The sequence below is a fragment of the Cuculus canorus genome, chromosome 1, assembly GCF_017976375.1.
Source record: "Cuculus canorus isolate bCucCan1 chromosome 1, bCucCan1.pri, whole genome shotgun sequence".
NCBI classification, from domain to species: Eukaryota; Metazoa; Chordata; class Aves; order Cuculiformes; family Cuculidae; genus Cuculus; species Cuculus canorus.
Window position 1 is genome coordinate 97,756,616 of NC_071401.1, and position 26,529 is coordinate 97,783,144.

The 26,529-nt window shown below is 44.8% G+C and overlaps 1 protein-coding gene across 8 annotated transcripts in view; it reads left to right on the plus strand.

Annotated features, from left to right (window-relative positions):
* Positions 1–26,529, plus strand: part of TIAM1 (TIAM Rac1 associated GEF 1) — a 191,928-nt gene that overhangs the window by 31,759 nt on the left and 133,640 nt on the right. For 7 of the 8 annotated variants that reach the window (XR_008450732.1, XM_054071811.1, XM_054071853.1 and 4 more), the window contains exon 2: positions 5,867–6,173. The gene's annotated coding sequence lies outside the window, so the exon portion shown is untranslated. Of the gene's footprint in view, positions 1–5,866; positions 6,174–18,370; positions 18,460–26,529 lie in introns of all 8 variants that reach the window. The other variant, XM_054071824.1, reaches the window with a different exon arrangement.

Here is a 26,529-nt window from a genome sequence, read left to right on the forward strand (position 1 = left end):
AGGTGTCATTAAGGATCATTAATATGCAGAGCAATGCCACACAACAGAGGCTGCTAGGGTAGGAAATGAGATTCATGATCTGTTGTTAGAGCTGCAGGATAATTTTAGGTCAGCAGAAATCAGGGACTGGATTTGGGCAGTGATTCCTCATTAGTATACTGAGGGAGTGCAGGTGTGGCATGGGGATGGAAGGAGGCAAACCTAAGCAGGTTTGTGATACCTCCCATCCTTGTACTGCATTGGTGATTTGGAGCATGTTTTGAATCCTGTAGCTCTTGCTACAGATGTCTCCTAACATCAGATGTCTGATGTCTCCTAACTACAGAAGGACTATGCCCAAACTTGATAGCTTGGATTACATTTGTATAGATTGAATTAATATCCAGTTTCAGGCTATCTCCTGCCCTCTTCCATAGGCCAAAGATTTTTCATTCCTTCCTGGCTTCTTAACTAGTGTGTTAATTTTGCCTTTCAAGGCTTTCCCTGATTTTGTTTGTTTGCCAGCAAAGATTGATTTCTACACCCACCTAATCCAAGGCAGGTGTTTGCCTGGAGAGTGTTTGTGCCTGTTCGTGGTAGGACCAATAGACATTTTTGCAGTGGAATTGAGTTTGCCATGACCACTGCTCATTGTCCCACACCTGTGCACGGCAGCCTGTTGCATGCTCCCTCTCCTAGTATGAGACAGGAGTTTTAACCCAACAAACTCCCTCTTTATTGGAATGAAATTGGAATGAAATTGGATGCTGCCGCAGCTGCCTGCTCTGTTTCCTGCTTGCTTTCAGTGGTACATGACAGTTTATTAGATCTTTCCATCTTCTGCAGTCCAGGCCCTGTTTTTTGTTAGACAACCGCTTTGTGGTTTGCAGCATGGGCTGTCTGGGGATGCTTGCGATGAAAGGTCTGCTGCCCACTTACCTGTGGCTGTAGGATGCTTGCTTGATAGCCAACATGAGCTTTCTGCCTTTTGTCCTTTGCACTGGGAGGCCTGGGAGCATTGGAGCTGGGGGCAGCAGGGAGCAAGAGTGTTTTTTGCAGTCTGTCTTGACTTGGAAGGAAGGGAGGCTGACTGAACAATGAATTATGTATTTCCTCTTTATTTACTTCAAGAGCATTTCTCTACCTTGGAAGGTTCAAAAGATTATTCTGTGTGCTGGTTTCTGATACCAACCAAGCTGGAGGTGTCAGTGGTTATGTTAATGTTGATTCTGGCTCTCGTGGTGTTCACTTGAAAAATGAAAATGGTTTTAATGTGCTTGGCATGGGAGCTTTGATTTGAAATGAATGCTATCAGCTGTATTAAAAAGATGAAAAATTACATTGAAAAAGTTATGTTCGTTTCTAGTCACAGCACTAGGGTTATGCCACAAAAAGCAGAATCATTTAAATTGCAGGTGTTTGCCCCTCCTGGCTCTTACCATGCTGCACTGCTGTTTTCATGTGTTGTCCCATGGTCGCTTTTTGCTGGTGGTGAAGGCAGCTCCTTGCTCGCTGCTGTGCTGTGGGAGGTTCCCCAGGCATCCTCAGCACGTGGGTCCCTTGGCATTGCCACATCCAGTTTGGCTTTTCCTGGGCGGTGGTGAAAGCCCTGCCTCCAGGCAGAGGGATGCCTACAAGAGGGCTGCACCCAAGCTACTGCCTGCTCCCCCGCAGTCCTGCTTTTTGGGCTGTCTTGCCTGTTTCTTGTTTGATGTGCTCATTAAAAGCAGTGGGAATTCATGGATAAAAAGAAAGATAGAAAATGTAACTCAGAGTAAGCGCTAATAGATTTGTAGATGAAAAACGACTTGACGTATTGCTGTGTCTGAGATTTATAATCTAATAATTTCTTCACTTGCACAGCAGGGACTGAAACAGCATGTAGTTATTTACATATAGAGAACATTAAACAACCACCTCTTTAAACCATGTGTGAACATAAAATCCAACAACTGCTGCTGAGTAATGGTTATCCGTGAAAGATGAGAATAAAAATAAAGCAGAAACAAACATAATGGGAAGGTATTGTTGCAAGAAGTAGCTGTGACAGAGGCTTATTATATCCCTATACCAAACTGAAAATGTAAGCTTGTAAATCTGTATCATCTTGCCTTTACACGCTTATGTATTGAACACGTGCAGCCAGTTTGCTTTGTACTCGACTCTAGTTGTAGTGAGCTGCTGGGGGCCTTTGTGATGACTTACCCCTTTTCCATAAGGAACTAGAGGATGGCATGCCACATTGGTCTAGACTGCTTCAGACTTGTTGTCATTGCTCCTTTTGGGGCAGTTGTGGTCCCTCAGAAACCCCAAACTTTTAAATTTACTGTCAGCTAACTTTGGGGCTGGCTTGGTTGCTCAGTGTGATGTCCACCTGTCCTTTGAGGTGTAGTGCCAGGTAGCTGGCTTCCAAAACATTTCTGGTCCTGCAGGGATTAGGATTAATTTATGCACTGGTGCTAAGACGCACTCCTGGGACCATATTATTGTCAGGGCTGTGATGTTGCCTGTGGTGCTGGCACGGGCACCTTGGCTGTGCTATAGTTATTGTGGATACTCGACAAGTCCTGTGGCTGTTGCTAGGCTGCTGCAATGTAAGTGTATGGGCTTCAGATGTTTTAGTTTTGAGATTAGCAAAGGGATTAGGGGCTGTTAGTGCTTTTTTCCTTCCTCTTTCAAAAGAAAAATGTGTGGAGAGGTATCTTCTTTGGAGAAATCGCTGCTCTTTCTGTATCATATGTAGAGGCTTTCCCTAAAATACTATGTTTTTATGCATTCTTTTCATTGGTTGCTTAGTTTCTTGAAATATGCTACCTGCTTTTCCATCCTTTTCCATTTCTAATACTAGTTACGAACAGGAACCTGAAAATAATTCCCTAATAAAGGGTAGACTTCCCCAGATTGGTCCAGCTGCACCCTGCAGAACCTGTGGTTATCCCATAGCCATGCTTTGATGGTAGGCTTAGAAACTGGGATCTCAGTATGCAGGCTAGATACAGAGCTGTTAGTTGTAATAGAGAAACATTCCCTCCTGATAAATGCATGTCTTAATCTCCTCATTGTTGGAGTCCTCTGCAGTACTGGTGATGGTGAGCCTGAGAAGAGTAACTTTCGTTGGTCTTTAGGATAAAAGGGGAACCTAATTTCTGTGATGCAAGGGGCTAAGACAGTGAGTTTCTATCACAGAACTAAAAAGCTGTTTGCTGCTACTAAAACACTGTTTCTACGGCATTTTAAAAAAATACCATTGTAGAATCATAGAATTGTAGAATAGTTTGGACTGGAAGGGACCCAATACTGCCCTTTGCATTTCTCTCATCTTTCAGCCCTCTGTGTTCCTGTGCCCTGAAGGGAGGGCAATGAGAAATGTGGATGGCAGTAGTCTTAAGAAATATTTTGTTCTTAAATCCGCTATGTTTAAGTAGGATTTTAGAAATCTTGACTGTATTTTAATTTGGTTTGTCAAAGTATAATTACTGCAAATGAGGTAAGAAACTAATTTAAACACAGCAAGTGTAGTGGTGAATCCAATTTTCAGAAATCAGTGGAAATATAATTGGAGTCATTAAGTGCTAACTTTGGTAATTAAGAGTCGGCTTTTGACGTTTCAGGCTTGCGTTGCTAATCGTCTGTGGAGAGGGCAGAAAAATATTTTGTTTGCTGCAAAATCAGTCGTTCCTTAGACCTGTGTAGCCTACAACACAGCAGCTTCAGCTGCTCTGTGTCTGGCCTTGGCTGGGGAAGGCACATCAGCTGCCCTCAGGTCTTCTCTGGGCCAGAGTAGCCCCTGCAATAGGAGTTGGACCAGTGCAAGAGCGACTCTGTCTCAAAACGAGGCCTGGCCACCCTCAGCCAAGGTTTTGGTAGCATGACGAATGGCTACCAAGAGGCGTTGCTTTGTTGATAGATGATGCTGTGCAGTGTCATGTCAGAATACAGAGCAAAAGCGAGTACTTTATGATAATATCCAGGAGAAGGATCTTTGTAAGTCAGAGATAGATGCCCAGCTCCTTAACCTATCTTCCTTTCAAACTTTGATCTTGGATTGGAATACCGTCTTGATAAAATCACTGGATCACTCTGCAGACTTAAAGTGCTGTTAAAATTATGCAGAAAAAAAAATCAGTAGTAGGAGTGCTTCCTTGTCACTGCTTGTTTGCAAAATTATCTCTAGGAAGACCCAATGTTACGCATTTTTAACTCTTACAGTTCAGCCAAGATGCTCAGCTTGCTTTTGTTGTGATAATGGAGAAACCATAAAAGAACCCTGACATGCCGATAGTTATCATCATATAAAACAAGCCTTATGTTTACTTTCTTATTAAAAATGCTAATTTTTCAGAGCAATGGCATTTATAAGGAGTATTTTCTTTCATTTTGTTGTTTTCCAAAACCCCAGATAATGCAGCTGTTTGGGCCACCAGCATGGAAGCTGATATGATAGTTTTCATGCTTTTCAGCTTTCACACCCACAAACAAATCCATCAGTGGCTCAGATCTCTTGCTCTATATTTGAGTTTGTAATGATTTTACAACCCAGCGGAAGCCAGATCTCAGCTAGGAAGTTGCTTAAAACGTGTTTTTTAAAACTTGGGCCATGCTTATTTCTAAGGTGCGTGAAAACCACTGGCAGTTTAATTATTTGTTTAAACCAGAAATACCATTTTTGGAATCGTAGTGTTTTTCACAGTGCCTTGCAAAATTGCGTTTCCCTTCCCTTCCCAGGGATTTTGATGCTTAAACCTGAACGGATGGTTTCTTGCGTACTTGTTCATATTTGTGCTAGATTCGGGACATCCTCTGAAAAGCATGAGATACTCTTTGGGACTGGGCAGCCAGGGCTGGGCAGTCCCATGAGTGGTCAACGGGAGCAGCCTTTGCCACTCAGTCATGTTCAGAAGAAATAATCTTGGTGTCCTTCCTTCCCCTGTCCCTTTGCAGCCACGTAGTTTTCTGGGCAATGCACTCAGAATACCTGGCAATGGCTTGACGTGGTACAACAAAAGCCAGAGAAGCACTTTAAATAGCTAGAACAGATTGGAGAAATCATGCCAAGCCTTACCCAGGAGGCTATCTAGAAAGGACTGTCTCTTCGTTGCCTGGTCTTCCATATACCCATCAAACAGCTCTTGTGTTTGGTGATGGGGGAGGAGAGGGTCTGGGCTGGGGTGTGAGCTGGGCTTTCAGTAGGTTTGTGTCCCCCTCTCCCAGGCACTAGGCACCCGGCTAAGCTCCTGCTTGCAGCTGCAGATTAGAGAAGTAATGAGGATGCGCTTTGCTTTAGGCGTAATTCCTTTCCTGTTACTTTTCCCTTCCTAGTTTCCTTTTGTTTTATTTCTTTAGACAGCCTGTGTTGCTGCCTAATTGGATTACTAGGTCACTTACCGACTGACTGTGGGCTGTACAGGATTGGGATTGGTCCCTGAGGCTTAGCAGTTTTTTGGGGCTGATGTAGGCTGGCAGCCTGCTAAGCTGCTACAGACCCATGGGGCCTCAGCAGAAAGGGGCATTTCCCGCCAAACCCTACAGTGGCTGGTCCATTGCTTTGTTTCACCTAGCTTTTTGAGCTTTAGGGAGGAACAATTTTACAATTCTTTGTTTTAAAGTGTGTGGTGCAGTGCATAGCGGCCAAGCAGGACTTGCCATCTTCTGGGAAAGGCATCTAAATGTAATACCTTGAATGCAGTTCAGATGTTTGCATATTAGAGATGAACAACTCTTAAAAAGTGCACTCTGTATCTTAAACAGAATACCTCCTTGCAGTTTCCATGGTAAGCTCTCCTTCATAATTGAATAACAGTCATAAATGGTTACATAAAATACAGGCGAAATGCCACATCGCAGCTGAAGGCTGCACTTGTGAACTCTATCTTTGCTCTTTGCACAGGGGACCGTGCTGGTACCTGATGGTGAGGCTTGACCCCGAGCACAGCCATTTGGTGCATCAGCCCTGCACCCGTCACTGCTGGAGCCCAGCTTCCCAGAGAGAAGACCTCTACACACCCTTCTGCTAGGGAGAAGCCAACTGGAAGAACCGGGAAGGCCAAAATCTCTTAACGGGACTACACAGAGAAAAACGGCCCCGCTGCTTTCAAGGTGTCTTTCTGCAGATAGTACTGTCAAAATCTCTTTCCAGAGCTGCTATATTCACATAGAAGCTGACAGACCTTTGAAAACTAAGAGACCTTCCCAAGGTGAGTGTAAGTGATGTGTCAGACCATGTTTTTAAAACTTAATTCTTTTTTATTTCCCTTTCTTCAGTGACTGAGGTGTTTTCAAGAAAGAAAAAAATAAAGCTTGTTACTTCTGGGACAAGAACTTTTGGGCTGTTCTACGTCTTAGATTTTTGCAGTATAAGTGCGTGTGTCTGTCATTGTGTGTGTCTCCCCCATTTCTGCGCTTCTTTAATTATGAGTTGAGTCTTCCATGCTTAAAATTTGTCACATGGACTTAAGCGCTGTTAAAAACGAATGAACAAATAAAAACCTTGGGAATCCTCAGATGTGAAGTAAACCTTAATGTTTTGATGCCTGAAGCTTGGCAATGCTGTATTATCACCAGTGGAGCTCCTTGCAGGGAGGGGCTTTCTCCTTCCAAACAAGAGGGTGCTCATCTCTTGCACTTAGTGTGTGCATCACCAGTCCCTGCTGAGGGCTGTTCTTCCTGCACCCTGCTCTCCTGCCTGGTGTGGGTCCTGTCAGTGGCAGTCCTGGAAACGTGCTAGTGGTTTCCCAGTCTTGGACAGAGATCCTAGGAGTATAACTATTGGCTGGGGGGATGGGGCAGAGCTGCTGGGCTCAGAGCAACCAGCCATGCGTGCAGCGCTCTTTGGTCTGCAGCCCTGACCCTGCCTGCTGCTGCATGACATGCTGGCCCCTCAAATTCCTGCCTCTGGGTCATGTGATGGCGGGGGTTGGTGCCTTGTTTTGAGTTTATTGCTGCCAGAGGTGCTGCATGTGCAGCTGGGTGATGCTGAAGTGTGCCCTATGTCCACACGCCATTCACATTGGACTGGGAGCATGTCTAGGGGCATTATGTCACCTTGGAAAGACTGTATGTGACAGGTTGCTTGTGGACTTCGTTTTTTTGCTTCTTCCTCCCCGTAGCACTGCTGATTTGCAGGCAGCGGCTGCACCAGTCCTGTGCTCTCAGTGCTTTCCAATTGCTGCACATATGGCATGTGAAATTACCCGGCACTTGGTGGCCCACGTGGCAGTGGTGGTGGCAGCGCCAGCTAGCAGCAGAGTGGCAGACTGAACTCTCAATTTTCTTCTCTCCTCCGGAGGGAGGGGATGAGAGTTTTTGTTCTTTTGTTTGTCTGAGTCGGTATCGCAAAGCACGTTGGAAATAAGCCTACTCCCTGCATGTGGAGGGGAGAGGAAGGGATGCAGAGGAGGTGACAACAAAGCTGTTGTCTTCCTTAGCTCCATCCGAGGAGCAAGACATGGTGGGGTTTCCTACTTCTCACTTTGGCAGCAGGTGCGAATTGTCCCTATGCTGACAAGTTGGACCCTGAGCAACGTGGCGGGCACCCTGCGACAGCAGTGTCCCATGCAGTGCGTCCCTGTGCCTTGGGGCAGTGGTGAGCTTGCACTCTGATAAAGGATTTGGGATTTTCCTGTGGGTGTCCCTGACCCCAGTGGCCATTCAGATGCATGTGCTTATGCCCACTTCTGTGCTCTGGGAAAGCGAGGGTGGCTCTCGAATCTCCCTACTTTAAGGCAGCTGGTCCCTGTGCATGGTGCCAGGATGTAAGCCCGCACCCCTGATTTTTGTTGGGGGAAGAAGAGGAGGGAGGTGGGGAAGGAGCATGGATGGCGTTGTCTCCATCCACCTCGTAGCCTTTGAGGTCTGCCCACAGCACTGTGTGCCTCTGGGGTACCAGCCCTGCTGGCCTTCCCCCGTGGTGGAGAGGAGCACTGAAGCTGTCTGGAGAATGTCGTGTCAGCTCCCACCCGTGGCATTTTCGGCACAGCCTGCAAGTGTGGAGTCCTCATTTGTTCCTGATGAAAGCTGAAGCTCTGCTGAAAAGGGAGCCTCCTCCAAGGTTGCTCCTGGCCCTGGACATGTCTGAGAGGGGCTGCTTTCTCTTCTGCTCTTTCCCTTCCTCCTCCTCCCTTTCTGGTTTTCCCTTGGGTGTTTGCTAACTGCAAAGCTGCTAATGTAAAATGAAAGCATGGAAATTTCATATTGTAGCAATTAATCAGCGCTTCCTAATACTTTCCAGTTGTAAATTGCCAGCACTAACAGATGCACGCTGTTGCAGCCGAGCAGCTGATCCTGCCAGGAGCTGATGGTGGGTTGTGTTTGGATGGTTACTGCGTCCTGGGAAGCTGTAGCACACTCCTACCCAAGTATAGTGCTCTGATTAGTTTAACAGAAATTTTCCAGTTATTAGTTAAACATGATTTTAGTAACTTTCCCCCCTCCTCCTGTCCTTAAGGAAAGCTAAAATAGAAAAAGTGTTATATTGTTTCTACGCTTTCACTTGGTCCCTGCAGCGAGTCAGAGCTGGTCAGTAAATTCTTGTCTGATTTTGGTAGATGTAGGATTATTTTTGCTGTGGGCCATACATACACAGATCTCCTTGTCAAGGATTTAGAAAAAAATCCCCCAAACCCAAGGAATTTTCCCTCTAACAACAACTTGTTGCACAGAAGCAGGATTTCTTGCCCTCTGACATCTTCAAGTCAGAAACCCCCCGAGTAGCAGAGGTCAGGATTTGGGGGGTTGGGAGGTGGTTGGTTCAGGCTGCACCCTGCTGATGCAACTTACGCAATCTGTACAAAGCGATGCTGTTCCCATCCACTTTGTCTGCTGGATGTAGCTGGCTGGCGCGTTTTGATTAAAACGTTGCAGGGAGGGGAAAATGAGGAAGAAACTAAGCGCATTTCCTATCTTAGGTTTTTAGGAGACACTTAAGGGAGTCCACTTGGATGAATAAAGGGCAAAGGCGAATTGCAAAAAGCACTTAAAGTTGTCTGGGGATTTCAGCTCTGTAGTTTGTAGCAGGAAAGCTGGGCTTTTTATTTTTTTAAGAAACTGCAATAAAAGCCAACAAGCCTAAAGACCTAGATTAATTTAGAAACTCTGTAGCTGGGGGAGGAGGGGTGGAAACAAGTGCAGTGACTCAGAGTGACCCTTCCATCAGCTCCACAATTCCTCCAAAAACACGTGCGGAGTCCGAGTTGTGGTCGAAACCTGGGGTACCCCAGGTGGTACAAGGCAGGCTGTACCTCAGGCGCTGGGGTACTGCCTTGCTTCCCAAATGGCACCAGAGCTCCCTGTGCAGTGCTCCGTGGCCAGTGTGGGCTGAGGCTGCCTGTCAGTCTGGCCAGTTGGTGAGGTATGGTGCTGCTGAAGTACCGGTGTCAGAATCTGTCCTGAAACCGCCAAGCAAGGCATAGAGGCTGTTTTGCAATATGCAGCAGCTCTTTTGTGCAACTTATGGAAGTTGGCTCGCAGTTATACACGCTGTCTGACGAAGATCAGTGGCTGTTATAAAGGATTTAATTATCCTGATGACCCGAAGTAACAGAAGAAACAGGCCTGTTCACGTTGAGCCATGATGGTGAGCGTGGTTACTTTACTTTCCTCTTTCCTTCTCCTCCCTCTTCTCCAATGTGAAGCTACAAAGTGAAAGATGATACCAGGGCTCCTCTTTCCCAGGCTGCTATATACGATTGTTTCTATGATCTTTGTTTATATAGATCTAAGGCAGATTAAAGCGCCTTTTAAAATCAGAGTACTTGTCAGGAGACTGGCTGAGCCTGTGTATGTATCTCACAGAAAATATTTCAGACCTCCTGGTAGTTTCTATCCTCCTTTCCTAATCTTACATTTGTGCAGCTGTGCATTTTGTGTCCCCCCACAAGCTCCCTGCTGGTCTAGGAAAATTTTAACCATTTATGCAGTCTATTAAAGCTATAGGCAGATTCCCTCACAATATTTATCAACTCGCATTCCCTTCAGCGGGAAGCAGAGAGGAGAAACCAGCTTATCTGTCTGTGGGGCCCTTTGAAGGCAGATGAGGACCTTAATGCAGGTAAATGCTCACACCCATAGCAAAGTTGAGCCCTTTCCACAAAGAAGCTGCCATCCTACCAGCAAGGACAACATCTGAAGGAGCAGCAGAGGCTTGGGGAGGCGTAGTGGGGCTGCACATAAGGAAATGATACTGCAGGATATAAAAACTGGATCTTCTCATTTGCTGTCTGATCTTCATCAATAGGATGGATCTCCTGACTGCAATGGGTTTCACCTGGATTAGAGAATATCTTCCCCTTTAGTATTCTCTTTACTACTTCCCTGAGGTAGGTCATCAAACTCTCCAGACCAAACTCTCCTAAAGTTGTTGTAAGAAGCTCTATATTGTGGTACAGGTATATGTTCATAAAGAAATATAGCATGTGCGTATATATTATAATTTATGTTATGCATAATAGCATTTTAGCAGATTAGGAAGTTATGAGATCACTTTGTGAAGATGTTTTTACCTGTGTAGAAGGGGAGTATTTACTGACAAATTTCTTGAAGTCTTTTTCCTGCTCTTCAGTTGATGACGGTTTAGGGAAAAAAGCTTGCTGTAGGAGCATGTTGGAGAAATCCTGTTTTGAAAAGCTGTTTGGTTTCTTAGGAGCATGTGCACGTATGTTTTTCTCTTTATGATCTTAGGTTTCAATGGTAGTTAAGACCCATCTTCCAAAACTGAGTTATTGAGAGCATTAGCCTCTTTAATGGTACCTAAAGTGAACAAGACCATGTCTTACATTGCTGCACGTGTGTAATGTTGCACACAGTCTGGTCCTTGCAGGGCCCGAGTAGAATCTTTGGATCACTGCAGAAACTCAGGAGCCCCTTACTCTTGAGTTTTGCATCCAAGCGGTGCAGGCGACTTGGCTGGAGCTCATACAGCAGAATGCACTGCGTATATGCAGAATTACCAGGTTTTTGTGACTAGCTAGGGAAATGACACTCATAAAACAGTCCCATTTGGAGACATTTTTGGGAGGCAGCTGGAAGAGCACAAAACCTTGTTTGATGCTAGGGTTGATAAAAGTTCCAAGGCAGCTGCAGTTTCTCTGAATATTTCAGCTTGGTCCTTATCTTTACTTGCCCAAATGCTCTGTCAAGTAAGAGCAGATTTGTTTCCTGTGTGGAGGGGCAAAAGGAGCGCTGCTGCTTCAGCTCTGAGCAGTATTGAAGCTCTGCATGTTCGGTAGAAATGGGAAGGACTTGCTGCCTCGTTTGGTGTGCTGGCCTTTCCCTTGGAGTCCCATATCTATACCTTCTGCTATGGGCAGGAACAACCCTTGCAGGGATCCCCATGTCACGCGCATATGTGTGAGGAATCTGCATCCCAAAAGTAAATAAGTTAGATAGACCTTCATCTGAAAGCATTGTAAAGGCAGGGAGCTGGGGGTGCCGTAAAGAAGAAAAATTGGTATCTTGTGCATTATCTGGTTTGTATTTGTTGCAACGAAGAGTTGCAGCCCCTGCTGACCAGAGGCCTATGAGATGTGCCCAAGATAGAGGTGTCTGCCCTGCTGGTTGTCCATCCATCATCTGTGGAAGAGGTTTTGGTTTCGGTTTTGGTGATCATTCTGCCATTAGCATGGCTCCTAAAAATTAGTGCTGTAATCTGTAAGTCTGGTGATTTTATGGATTTCATTGAGTTCATGGTCTCTGCAGCATTTATATCTCTCATAAATTTGAACCTTTTTATTACCAAAGTTAAAACGGAGGGAAAGAGCACGCTAATTCGGTTATAATGCCAGGCTGTGTTGGAAGTACTCTCTGTTACCAGTGAGGGACCCTTAAGTTTGACTAAGTCTTGGTAGGCACTTTTCATTTGACTATGAGGCCTAAGTGAGATTATTACATAAGCCTCTCCTCAACAGTTTAAAGCCTAATTAAATATTCTCTCTTCTCAGTTGTAAGGGAGGTGTTATTTTAATTACAGAAGATTTCTTCTGAAATGCAAAGTGCTTGGCTACCAAGAAGAGTATGGCTGTTTCCTAAACTTGATTTGAATGCTTTCTTATAATCTCAGATGAGTTGAGCACAAAACTGACTGGAAGGCATGGCAGCAAGGTATAAATTACACAACCTTTTCCAGTTTGCGTCATCCAAAGGTGGTGTTTTTGAACATTAGCATGCAAGTTTCCATTCTTCACTCTTCATAGAGAAATGGAAAATGGTTTATAACCCGCTTCCCTCCTTCCTTTGTCCTCTCCTTGCCATCTTTGCTCTGTTAACTTTCAAAAGACATTTCTTGAGCTGAAAGCTTAAAATTTGGATAGAAAGCCTGTCATAGTCTTTTATAAAGTACATAAGACTATCCACGTGTGTAACAGGTTGATGTGAACCAAGGCTCTGGTAATTTTGAAAACAAGAAGATATCCTGAGTACAGCTCCTAAAAAACCCAGTCCATCAGTTATGTGTGGGGTTTTGAGCATCTGGAATGATTTCCTAATTTTGCAGGAGGCTTAGTGTGCAATTGAGGGCAAAGTGCTTCTTTTCTGTCTGCCTCATTTACTCCCTTGTGTAAAAGACAAATAATACCGATATGAGAGAGTTGTACAAACAAATGCTTGTGATTCAGTAGTGGCATGCCCTGCATAAGGTACTGTTTAGATATAGTTAATCTTGCCCTGGGGGCAGTAGGATGCCTTGTACAACCTTTTGAAATTGCTTTCAAGCCTGTGATCTAGGCTCTGTTGGCTCAAAACAACCAGGCATGCTTCACGTAGGAGTTCAGCTGAGTCTTGATGGGAGCCCTTACTGCGTTTCTGTATAGCGTGGTATTTTATTCGGTTTCTCATGTTAGCCCAGTTAGTCATCTCTCATCTTAATTTTTCTTCCTCTCCTGACTTGCAAACCAAATTCTGCTTGGTGGATGGTGTGTATCATTACAAGAATTTGCCCTAGCAACCAGATAGATCTCCAAAAATAGCTTATCCCATCATTGCAGAGCATCTCTGAACCTCAGGATGTTGTACTGCTGTCTCTGAGCAGTTAAAGGCTATCATTTTGTTTCTAACGATTGGGCAAAAATAAACCATGCTGTTGAGTGGTCTTGACTTTGTGCACAGAGTAATGCTATTTGAGACATGAGAGAAATTCTCACAATGTTTACGTACTGAAGAAAATGCCTTTGAAGCCAAAGTATTTCTTTTGTGTATCCATGTGTATGATTTTGTTTACAGCTTGTTATCTGAACAGTAATCTGCTCAGTGAGCACCTGATCTTGAAAGACTTGTAGTGCCTGAGTTGGTCATGCCAAGTTTGAAGATATCTACTTAAGTGGCTGCTCTTGGACTTTTTGCCTCTACTACCTTGAGCAGCTTGGCAGCACACTTCCTAGGCTGAGGAATGGGATAGCCAGTTAACAAGATCTTTCCCTTCTGGGAATGTGGGTATGTAAGTCTCTGCTACTATTTGTTTTTTGTGCTAGTCAACACAGGAATTTTTTAAGCTTCTTTTGCAGTGTGACATTTTCTTTTCCCTGTCTCTCCTATCTAAGAAAATTCCACTATTTGGGATGTCATTGCCATTTCCATAGCACTGCAGGAGCACAAGAACTTGAGAGAGATGGGTTCAGCTGCTGATCATCTTCTGCTGTGGCAATGCATTTTGAAATGATTATCTTTTCATTGCTTTTAGAGGACATTCTGCAATCTGGCATGTTGTTATATTCCTCTTTCCTGATTATCAGCTTCAGTTCTCCTCCAAATCCTTTCCTCAAGCCATCTCCTTTTTTGCTATATTTAAGACTATCCCTTACAGCTCATATATTTTAAAAACCTTTCCCTAGCTGTTTTTCCTCTTAACGCACACTCAAAATGAGGAATTTTAAATTACTTGACAACCCCCTGCGTTTTATGCATAACTTTTAATTGCAATTGAGTTGAAAATGTAAATGCTGTTCTATAAAACTCGAAGAATTCAGAAATGTTCTCATTATTTGAAGGTTTAAAGTTGAATTGGAATCAGAGAAGGGAGTAAGGAAGCCACTCTGAACTCAAATGGTGAGCCTTGGCAGTGATCAGGGGACTTGACTGGGAAGTGGGAGCCTGGGTTCAGTTTCCTGTTCATCCCAAGACATGTCTGATCTGCTCAGATGAATGGCCATGGGATGGATGAGTCTTATGAGATTTCTCTTCTCCTTTGCAAAGAGACTTAGCCTTCAACCGAAAGACTTTTTGTATTAAAAATTTTGGTTGTAGCTCTTGTTTTTTCCTGTATTGCTTTTGACAGTCACCTCCTTCTGACGCTGGCTGGTTTGCCAGGAGAGGCATATCACCTTGAGCCTGCAGGTGTGTGTCAATCTGTGAGCAAAAAAAAGCTGTATTGATTTGAGTTTTATAGTAGAACCCATTGCAATGTGAATTTCAGAGGAGGCAGGGGAAGCAATCACGGAATATACTATGCTGAAAGTGTGAAGCTCTTTGTGCAGTCACAGGGTGTGCTGATCAATTTTGCCCCTGCACTGTCTCTGGGGATCCGCGGCATTTTTGGAGGGTTGATTTCTGTTCCTTGGGTTTGCTTATGCGCTAAGGGAAATAGCTCACGAACTAACTGGGCTGTTTAAACTGTTTTGGCCCCCATATTGAATGAGAACAACAGGTGTGTTGAATGAAAAAATAAAATAAAGCAAGATGTGCTAGATATCAGCTTCTATTTAGAGTCATATGAACCTACATTAGACTAAACCCATTTTTGATCATGCCATGTGCTTTTTTATATAGTAGGCTTTGCTGAAGAGTCAGCTGGATGCTTTGCTGAGAGGCCTCTTTGGCCTCAACTGAGAATGTGAATTTCATGGTGCAAAAGAATGTCAATGAGAAATGACATTATGGGCTTGAACCAAAGCCAGGTGACGTCCATGGAATATTCTTAAAGTTGTGCTGTTGGGCTCTCTGTTGTGTCCAAAAGGGATTAATTTTTATGTTTACCAATGTAAGTAGCTTTCAGATGATACAAAGAATGATGAGTTTATGCTCATTTTTCTTCAGTGTGATAGGTCTGGGTCAGAAGAGCATCTGCTGTTAGGAACTGAGGAATGGAGACAAATGTGTAGTACCCAAGAGCTTTGATTCTGATTTGATCAAGCTGTACTGTGCAAGCTTTTTTTACTCCTCTCTGTAAAGTTCAAATATTCCTTTAATACCATGTGCTTATTTATTGATCTATATTCCTATAATACAGCTGTGACTGGTTAAAAAATAAAATAGTCCAAAACCCAGAAGTGAATTAAAACGGTGGCTCATAATGCTTTTTGAATGTGTGATGACATGCAAGATATAGGTTCTTGAGGGGCAGAAGTTATGTAGACACTCAGTATAGAAGGTGGAGGACTGCTCAGAGTAAAGTGAGGTGCCGGGGATTGATTTCCATGTATGCATGTGGGAGAGAAGAGACAATCGGGTATAATATATAGGCTGAATTACACAGGAAGGGGGTTTTTTTTTCATTATTTGCATTCTCTAGAGTATTCTATATTCTTGCCATATGTGTTTAGTTTCCAAAAGTTTATATACAATATCTGCTTTTCGTTCCAAACAATGTAACACTTATTACTAGTTTCATGAGTGGTTGTTTCAAGGGGGAAAAAATCTGCGCAAAGCTGCCTGTAACTTTGAGTTCTTCTCTGGCAGCGTACCGTACGCAGTATGGACCATCTGCGTCAAAGAGGATGATTAAAAAAATTGCGTATCAGCCAAGTCACTGTGTAGTTGTCATAAAGTCATTCACAGTTGTGAAAATCTTTTTGAGGAGTATTCCTGATGCTTCACTCTTGGTTGGATGGCTTTTAACTCTTAACTCTTTCACACACTTGTAGCAAGATATTAATGCTCATGTTTTCAAAGTGGTGATGTGCACTATCCTGCTCTGCAAGTGACAGGCAGCCCTGGAGCTGCTCTGGGGACCTGTCCCCTCCCTGCCTTTCCTGGAAAGCCCTTGTGCTCTGCTACTCAACAGCCAGCGCTTAAGAGAGGATTCAGCCCTGGGAAGAATATACAGAGCCAGGACTGGATTGTCCCTAGGAGGTTCCTGCGAAGCTGCAACATCCTCTCCCTTAGCACTGTGCAGATGGGTCCTGGGTGAGAAAGAGCAGAGAGGGCAGCAGTGCCTGGATTGCTTGTCTGCAGAAATGGAGGCAAGGAAAAGAAGGTGAATGTACCTGAAGGGGGCCTACAAGAAAGCTGAGGAGGGACTGTTTACAAAGGCTTGTAGTGATAGGATGAGGGGCAATGGGTATAAACTGGAGAGAGGCAGATTTAGGCTTGATATGAGGAAGAATTTCTCCACAATGAGAGTGGTGAGGCACTGGCACAGGTTGCCCAGGGAAGCTGTGGCTGCCCCACCCCTGGAGGTGTTCAAGGCCAGGTTGGATGAAGCCTTGGGCAGCCTGATCCAGCGGGAGGTGTCCCTGCCTATGACAGGGGGGTTGGAACTGGATGGGCTTTAAGGTCCCTTTGAACCCAAACCATTTTATGATTCTATGAATGTACGCATATATGAAGCAGCCTGAGAAGTGCTGGGTAAAGCTGGGGTGTAAGGAGATGGAGACGGGCATCTTCAGCACTGGAAAATTTGTAGGGTCCCTTCCCAGACTCCTTCCCCAAGACAGAAAGAGTGCCAAAAGTGAAATGACAAGGAAATGTTCTGGGGCATTGCAGAAGGAAACTTCTTGTTGAGAAATTACTCTGCTCGTGCGTTGTGTGCTTGCAGCCTTACGGGTAGAAAGACTGTATTAGACATAATTACAAATAAATAGAGGAACCACTGCAGTGCTCTAACGTTGTTTTCCATGCTCATCCTATTTTTTTTTAATTACTTACGCTTGATTGTTGCAATTGATTGCAATTGTGAGAGCCAATTTTAGTGCATAAATTTTATAGTGGAAGCTTGCCAAGTGTTTGTGTAATGAAGGATAACAACTGCACAGAATTTGGTACAGGGTATGTTTGTCTTCCTTTCTCTACCAAATGTTGGCGACGGTTTCATGGGCTGGTATATCTGTATATAGCCAGTTTGCTCAAAGAAGAAAATTCAACCTCACTCCCCTATGAAAACAGAAGAGCAATTTAGAGAACTAGGATGAGTTTAAGAACAAGCTGAATTTAGTGCTGATGATAAAGCAATCGTTGTCTTGGTTTCAGGACAAATAGCAAACCCAATTGAGTTCACTTTTAAACTTTGCATGATAGAACAGAGGGTAAATAATATTGTTCCAGCCTTAAGAGAGAAATTCAATATGTTTGGCTGATGAAGTTAAAGACCAGCATATGGGTCTATGCATCTGGGCCCTTAGAAAATGTCACGGCAGTTTTCCTAGCCGCCTCATCCAATTTCCACAAAGTTCAATGTCAGAGCTTGCAGGGAGAGGAGATTTAGTTGCCACTGGATACAAATCAAAGATGTATTTCTGAGTGAAATGTTAACTCGGGAATGAATTTTCTTTCCGCGTACACATTTTCATATATCCTGGATTCAAGATACAGTAAATTTGAGGCTGTTTTGTAGGGCTTCTTCTTCCAGGTACATTAGTCTGAAGAGGAGAAGGAAGAAGTTTGAAGGGGTAAAGAAGATGCGAAGAGTGCAGGTGGGTTTGTGGTGCTTAAGGGACAATTTCTATATGGATTGAAAATTGATACTAGAAAACAAAAAAAACCCCAGCTTATCCAATAGATTAGTTTTGGTACTCAAGTTATTAGGTGAGCTCACTTGTAAGATAAGATACCAAAACTGATTTGAACTCATGTCGTCTTTCTCCCACAGGTTTTTGGTATCTTCTCTCATTTCTTTGTTATACAGTCATTCCAGTTGTGATTTGTCTTACGTGCTTGTTTAAAAACAAGTTACATTTTCAAGCTCCATTATACAAACATTTGTCTTGGTCATCCTTCCAGAGTTATTCACAGATGTATGTTTTGGGAGAGTTAGGGCCAAGAATGATGACAGATGGAGGATCCACCTTCTTGAAACAGCAGCTTGCTCTTTTGTGTTCATTTTGGGCATTTATAGTTCTGTTCTGTGCTGTGTGGGTTTTACTTAAGGAGATAGCATGTGCCTGCAAAAGCGTCTTTAAAAAGGGTAGAACAGTTTAAATATGTTCTGAAGAATTAATTAAAATGCCTTTCAAATGAAAGGGAATTAGAGGTGGTGGTTTTTTTTTTCCTTCCAAATCAATCTCCAGCCTTGTGAAACATTTTGCATCAGTTACAAAAGGAACTTCAGTACATTTTTCTAAAATGAGGAATGAGCCAACTGCATCTGCTAGGTGTGGGAGTGACATTTCAAAATCCCACTGACAGTCGCATTATCAAACTAAACATCATCTTTCTCTTGCTGGTGCTAACTGAAATGCTCCCCACTTTCTAGGGGCGAAATTGCTCCTTTGGAAAATGCGGGTGGAAGGCACAAGCGCCTTTGGGCCTAAAACCGGACACAGCCAGCAGTTCTCTACCAAGGTAAAATCTGCTTTCTACAGGAAAGTGAACTTCAGAGCTCTTCGTCATTATGTAATTTCAGCTAGTGCCAGGAGGGGTTCCTGACTACAAGAAGGGCCCCTTGCTCCAAGAAGGGTGTTGAGGCTCTGGAGCATGTCCAGAGAAGAGCAGTGAAGCTGGTGAAGGGGCTGAGAACAAGTCTCACGAGGAGCGGTTGAGGGAATTGAGGTTGTGTAGCCTGGAGGAGAGGAGGCTGAGGGTGGACCTTATTGCTCTTTACAACTACCTGAAAGGAGATTGTGGAGAGGAGGGTGCTGGCCTCTTCTGCCAAGTGACAGGGGACAGGACAAGGGAGAATGGCCTCAAGCTCCACCAGGGGAGCTTCAGACTGTATATCATGAAAAAAATTTTCACAGAAGGGATCATTGGGCACTGGCAGAGGCTGCCCAGGGAGGTGGTGGAGTCCCCATCCCTGGAGGTGTTTAAAAGATGAGTAGATGAGATGCCCAGGGACATGGTTTAGTAGCAGATAGGAATAGCTGGAGTCAATGATCCAAGAGGTCTTTTCCAACCTAGTGATTCTATGATTCTATGAATTTAGTTTGCCAGCTCAGTTTGGTAATGACACCTTTGTCATCCTGGTGCCAAAGAGGCAGCCGTGGCGCTCAGTACTGCCAATGTGCTAGTGGACCTGTTAGCTGCAGTTAATCCTGCTTCTGTGGCTCTGTGCCGGGATGAAGCTTAGGGGCTGAGCCTCCAGCCCATGTGCCCATCTCCAGTTTGTGCAGTGCCAGTCATGGCCAGCTCCAGTCTCTTGAGCAGACTGTCAAAATGGTTGTCAAAAATGCCTCATTTAAATAGCATATTTACATTAAGTAAACTCTCCTTGTGTATCAATGAGGACTGAATGATGGGGAAGTATGAAATATTTTCTGAGCTGTGAGGTCTTTTACTGTTGGTTTGTATTTACAATTTTTTTTCCAGGCGATAGAGTAATAATAAAGTTATATTGTAATAACATTCCTCAGTCTTAAGCATACAGGTTTCATTGGTGGGTTACTAGATGCATTGCAAAATAAGACCTTTAATGTCATGTTGGATTTAATGGAAAGGAATTGTGTTTTTTTTTTTTGTTTTTTTTTTTCACGAATTGAAATGTCATAGTAAAGGTCATGCTGTGATGCTACAGTAGAGCTGGGAGAAGACCTCTGCTGTTTGCTGTCAAGTGAGCAGTTCTGTTTCCACTTGTAGTCTTTATTATTTTGCTTGCAAAAAGATGACTGAACTGTAGAATTGTGTTGGTTAGAGGAACCCTTTGGTCCCTCCTCTCTCTCAGAAAGCATCTACAGGCATTTTTGTGTGTCTGTGTATAAACAGTGATCTGGTGCAGGAACATCATCCATATTGCTGCATTGTTTGCTGCTGTTGCACAATTTCTGAGAGGATTTATTTGCCACATTGCACAGGACTGAGCACATCCCTTTCAGACCAAACTCAGATCTCACAGCCCTAGCATAAAGAAAGCAATCACATGAACTGGAAGAAGGTGGTTTTGGAGAAACTGATACAGAGAGTGAGTTTGAAGGAAGAGAAAGGCTGGGTAGGCACGGACAAAGTAATGTTGGGAAGGTGGCAACAAGCGTAGTAGAAGCCCAGAGCCATGGACAGGACCAGGAGACAAAAAGAGAAATGAAAGAGAAGCAGCAATAGCAGAGAGGCTTATTTGAAGGCATAGCTGGAAATGCAAGCAGAGAGGAGGTTGCCCTCTTTGATACCTCCATTCACAGAAACTTGAGGACAGAAACCGAGGGTGAAGACTCCAGTCCAGTCTGGGCTTCTGCATCACAGCAATCATGGCATGTTGCGGGCTTTCTTCCTGAGGGCCGACAACGCTTCGGTTCAAGTCGCAGTGTATATCTTAAGATGTTGAGCTTCTTTCTCTGACCTTATTTGATGACAGTCTTTTGTGTCTCTGGGTGAGCCCCATGGGCACGGTGTTGCTTCTGCACTGGAAACGCGTGCTCAGTTTGACATGCATGGCATGCCTGCGGTAACATCGGTGCTGGCTGGAGATGAGGCCGTTTCAGTGTGGTAACAAGGCAGGAATCTGGCGAAAGAGTTTATAGCTGCTGCTGCTGTCTTGTTGGCTGTGGAACTGCCTGGAGGCCCTCTTGGAGCTGGGGCCATGCAGGCATGTGGCTGCTGGAGGAATGATGTCGGGAAGAGTGATGGCTGGTGGGAGCCACGAGGAAGGCAGGCAGGATGAGGCGAAGCTGGATGATGGGTGAAGCAGACAACAAAGATGTAGAGTGGGGAAAGTGGACATAACGGTGGCAGGTGGCTGGCAGCCAGTCAAGGTGAAAAGGACTGTATCCGCAGTCACTGGTGTCTGGATTCGGGTGTGAACTGTGTTTTAAATACAACCACTCAGCATACATACAACAGCTGGGTTCCCCCCCCCCCCCTCAAGACTTCTGTGTTTCTAAACTTCACAGTTTTTGAATACCACAGTGCAGTTAACAGCCCCGTGTGACCGAGGGGAGCAGGGGTGAGGAGAGGGCATGAGGATCAGTGCTGCTTGGAAGAGAAGACAAAGGCTGGGTTTGTGGGCTGGTGGGAATGTGCCAGATAGGAGAGGAAGACGATGAGAAACGGATGTCGGAAGCAGTGGATCAGGGGTGAGGGGCTACAAAAGGCAGGCCTCGGGGTCTGGCTCCAAAGGGAGAGTGTGACGGCATGGTTAAAGGAGTTTACAATGCTGCAAGGGGGGAGAGAAGATACAGCTCAGCACAGTGGGCTGGGATTATTCCTAGGCACCTTGTAACCTTTTTTTTTTCCCCTAAATGACAATGTCATCAGTGAAACTCTGACTTAGTTAATGAAAACAGCTCGTTGCAGGGTGGAATGCTGTGCTTGCAGGCAAGATAGGATGTTCCCCACAGAAGCTGAAGCCAAACCAGCAATTTGTCTTAGAGACTGGTTGGGAAAAACACAGAAGAAACTGTTTGAGCAGTGTTGCTGGTGTTGAAGGAGCATGACTGGGGCCAACTACAGCCTGTACCCTGTTTCTCTTGGCTTACTTTTCAGAAAAAAAAAAAAAAAAAATCTTGCGCATTTGGGTGACTTGTGTTTGATTTTATTTTTTTAATGCTTATTAATGCTCCAGGACTGTTAAATGGGACAGTATTATCCCACCCTTCTGTTTCTGGGCCCCATGTTCCTACTGCCTTGCTTGTGTCAGTACCAGCACTCCCAGGCCACGTGGCTGAAAAATGACCTGGTTTCATCAGATGTGGTTTTGGGCAGCTTAATTTGACTGACACGTGGGTCCTCGGGTGGCACGCAGGAGGCAGTGGGAATGTGCAGCTCTGTCACGCTGTCCCTTTCATGGTCTTAGTTTGAACTAATAGTGAAAGTGTACTGTGAGCAGCATCTCTTGCCCTTCTATTTTATTATTACTGTCAGTGTTTAGTTAATGGGGTGATCAGTAGAGACAAAGCCACCTTGTGGATCCTCTTTGTCTTAATCTTTCCTTTCCTCTTAGCGTACATTCTGGTTAGTGCTCCTCAGGTGGAGCTGCTTCAAGATGAGTCAAAAGCATCTCTAAGTGCCACTGTTACGTTAATACTTGTACATGAAGGCCAAGTTTCTCGAGAGCGCTGTCTGCTCTGTGGGCTGTCCCTGGGTTGCAGCATCAGACCTGCTGAGAGCTGCGTGTTTAGAAAGCCAGGCTGATGTTCTCATGGAGATAGAGCTGTCTTACTGGCAAATGCTGCATAGCTGGGGTTTAGACTTGCTAATAGTGACTAAACTAGGAGTTGTCAAGAATGTGTTGGAGGCATGATATGAGTTAAAAATGGGATGACGTAAGAGACTGGTCTTGGGCAAGAGCACCAAAGGGGATGCCAAAATGAGAAAGAGAGGATATCCCTGGCAGGTGAATGGCAAAACAGTCTTAAAATAGGGTTTCAGTATTAGGTGTAGGAGATGATGATTCAAGAAATGTATACATGCATCATGGAGGATAGGCCTGCAAGAAAAGTGTTCTTGGAATAAATGAAACGGAAATTTTTTTTACTGCAAGAGGTGGGTGTGTTGCTGATACATGGAGGCAGCTCGGTGGTGTCTCAGTTTGCTGACAAAAAGCAGTGAGCTGGCATGAATAGTGCTGCGGCCAGGAAGGGCCATGGGCAGCTGGTAGTGCCCATGAGGTAGGAACAATTGTGCAGGCTGAGGGGATTAGAGCTAGAAAGGAGCAGAACAGGATGATTTCCTCCTGCCGGCAGCATGGTATGCTGGTGTGGTTTTACACTACCATGCCACCCCCAAGCTTTAGGGTAAGTCACTGTAATATAGGTGTTTTCTCCATCTGTGCATGTGTCAGTGTTTCTTGTTTTCTGCTCATTTTGTTCTTCTGCCATCTCTGCTCCTGGGAGCTCCCCTTCTGACTGCTGCTCTAGATGGACTTTCTGCCCTTTAGCTTGTTAGAGTTGTACTCCCGTCCCTCTGAAAGCGACTCCGATCCTTATGAATGTAACACAGGTTCCCTTTGCCCTGTGCCCCTCAGGAGGGGACTGAACAGACTCTTCGATTGCACAAGTTGTCTTTTTGATAGCATCACTTAGAGACGGGACGCTAGGGAGATGGCATAACCGGCTCTTTCCACTACACTTCAGAGAGGTGGCTATTAAAAGCTGAGCTGGGGAGCTTGACAGGATAGTGCAAGCTACGTGACAGTTGGCTTTTTTCTTTCCAGATTTGCAGTGAGATAGGAGAAACATTTGGAAGTGACCTGTCTATAGCCTGAGATAATTTCTGCTCTGGCAAACACTGAAAGAGATAAAGCAACGGAGAGCTAAGAGCTAAATCTCTTCTGTACCAATGCTAGGGGCATATGTAGTAGGATTGTTGAATTGGAGTTACGTGCTTTCAAGGATAAGTGCAGTATGGTCATACTGTACTGTGGCAGCCATTCTTAAATCAGAAACAAGGGCTGGGGATTTACAGTAGTTGTTGGGGATGCTTTGGTTTCACTATGAGCTTGTAGAGCAGTGAATGAGAAGAGAAAGCCTTTGCAGATAAGACAAAACAGATCCCTAAGAAGGCTGGAGCTGGTGGAGAAGAGTCCATGTAGTCAGGTGCCCGATTTTTCTAACACAAAATACAAAGGTAAGACTACTGTAGATCTTCTAGCTGAACTTTGGTTAATCTACACGGAAAAATTTCAAGTTATTTGAAAGCACTGATCTTAACCTGTCATCTTTACAGATGAGCGTATTGAATCATCGAACCATAGAATCATTAGGTTGGAATAGACCTTAGAGATCATGAAGTCCAACCGTACCTGTCCACTACTAAACCATGTCCCCAAGCACTTCATGGCACTGTTTAGTTCCAGGAAACTTTCTGCCCTGCCGAGAGCACGTTTGCTTTCTTGCAGGTTGGGTGACGGAGAGCACAAGTTGAGGGCTGTCCTCCAGCCCTGGTTTTCTTGTAAGAGGGGCTTGAGGCTGTGGAAGGCCTTTTGTTGCTATTGCTCTCTGCTTTGAGAAGCCTGAAATCTGCTTGTCATAGGCATGTGCTGGCCTGGATGGATAAAAATCTGGTCCAGGCTGAGTCTAGCTCATGGTCTGTGTATCTGTCACCTGAGCTCTTCAGCCACAAGCCAGACAAGGGAGGGAGTTGCCTTGTGTTAGAGGGAGCTGCTTTTGGGAAGAGGGCTGGACTTTGTGGGGTGGAAGACGGATTTTGCGCACGTGCTCCCTGTGGGCTGCCAGTGTTTGGTGTGAGTGTGCCCAAGGAGCTCGTCCGCACTGAGCAGGTGGTGACTGAAGCTCTCCAAAGCTGCTGTCAACCTGAGCGCTGGATCAAGGCCAGTGCAGCCTCTCCTCAGGGCTTTCCACACCCCTCTGGAGGCAGTGGGAAATGAGGAAAGTACCCGGCCCAGCCCTGGGTATCGAAGCAGATTTTAATCATAGTGGAGCGACAGTTCTGCCTGTCATTTGGATTCACGCCAGCGTGTTCTAAGACTTCCAAACTGATATCCTTTGTGCGTGTGTAGTAACGCAAACAAAATTTCCCAGAAAGGTTGCTGATCTACTGCTGGTCCTGCCTGAACTCTTTATAGACACAGTCTCTCTCCTGCCAAGCTCTCCTTGCTCCAAAAGCTGTGTGTGTGGACTCCTGGTTTTAGTGGAGTTTCTCCCTGTTTACAGGGAGAGCTTTTCTTGCTTGAAAACCTGGCTGTGCTGAGAGAAAGTGACAACTCACACGAGGTAATTGAGACTTCTTGGTAGTTGACTGAGTGACTTTGTCCTGGCCCAGTGACTGGCAGGAGCATCTCTTAGCCAATGTGAAGGTGGATTGGGATCTGGGTTGAATATTTGAAGCTGCTCCCTAATGCCTGATGAGGAAAGGGTCCTTCTCCAGCCTCTGCTCCAGCCTCGCTGCCTTTTGCCCTGGGCAGCCCGGGGACAAGCAGGATACACTGGGAACCCTGCCTGCTTTATTTCTAGTTCAGCTAAAAGGATTGTTACCATTTCTTGCTTTTTGTTGTGGTGGTTGCTAATCCTGCAGGCAGGCTGACCGTTCCATGGTTCTTAGCTTTTATTTTTATTTACTTCTGAGACCAAAATCCCCTTTTTGTGTTTTTTTTTGTTTTGGTTTTCCACTTCCTATGCCTGCCAGTGCTGGTGTGAATAAATGGGGAGATGCCTTATTTTACTTGCAGCATATTGCAGCCTAACTTTAACTAATATAATGAAGGGAGATGCTTTTATTTCTGCAATTGGGTTGCTGGGAGAGAGGAGGTCTAGCTGTACATCTGAAACGTGGATCCGGGCCTGATATCTATGCCTGGGGTCACCTGGCATCCCTCCAGGGTGGCTGGTGGAGCTTGTGTGGAGTTTGGTGAATCCTTACAGAACAACCTTGGCTTGAGGAAGTTTTCATCTCAGAGCTGTTGCGTGGGGCAATGCTGCGAGATTTGGGCTGTTTGCTGTCAGCAGCTCCCTCTTCTCTTATTCATCTGTGTTGCTTTTTGACTGTAGCAGATACATTGTCAGCTAGCAAAAGATTGTTCACGTTGAATTATGGATGCATAAAACAGTGACGGGCTTTTAATTGGGTGGCTATTCAGAAAGCAGGTGCTTCCTCTCGGGGTTTAAGTTACCAGATTCATCAGGGTGTTTCAACTTCTTGCATTCTAAATTTCCTGATCCTAAAGAACAAAGTCATTTTCTCAGCTTTGGAGGCCGACATCTGCTTACCAGGGATTAAGCGAGTTCCTGTAGCAGCGGGCACAGATTTTCTTTGTGGAAGGGGATATATTGAAGAGAGTATTAAACCCTGCTACAAGTTCCAGTAGTGGGATGGAAATCGCTTTGCAGGTTTGGAGGAAGGCACGTTGGAGCTTGCTTATTTATTTGGCAGATGTCTGACGACGTTACATCATCTACAGCACTTGGAGTCTGTGAGGGTTTTTAAAGGGCTCAGTGTGTTGTGGAGGGTGGAATGGCAATGGGAAACTCTCCTCTTCCCACTGTCTTGCTGTGGGAAAACAACCATCTTAAATAATGAGCCATCAGCAAACCTTCCCTCCCACAGACTAGTGTTTTGAGGTGATGTGAAGACAGTTGGTCAGGAAGAAGGGCCGTAGAAAATCTCAGCTGGATGGTGGTCAGGGAGTTGTCAATCAGCTCACATTTCCAATCTCTGAACAGCATGTGGTGATGGTATTTGCTGGCGATAAGTGACCTTTTACTACTTTAGTTGGACAGGCATTTTTTAGACTTGCTTTTTAAGTACATTCATTTTTACAACTTTAAACATATGTCAGTGCTTCCTGTTTACTGTTGTTTTGTGAGAATCAGGTTAAACCCAATTTGGTGTAATTTTGCTGACACAATGCAAACAGGGGCCAAGCTTTCTATAAAATTCAAGATCAATAGAAATGGTACAATTAGCTGAACCCAAGACCGGTGGAAAGAGTTGCTTTTAAACAGGGAAATGTTCCCTGCAGGACTGGCAGCCCTAGATACTGCAGCCCTGAGTGCCTGGAGCTCACTGACTGCAAACCAAAAGGAAACTGCT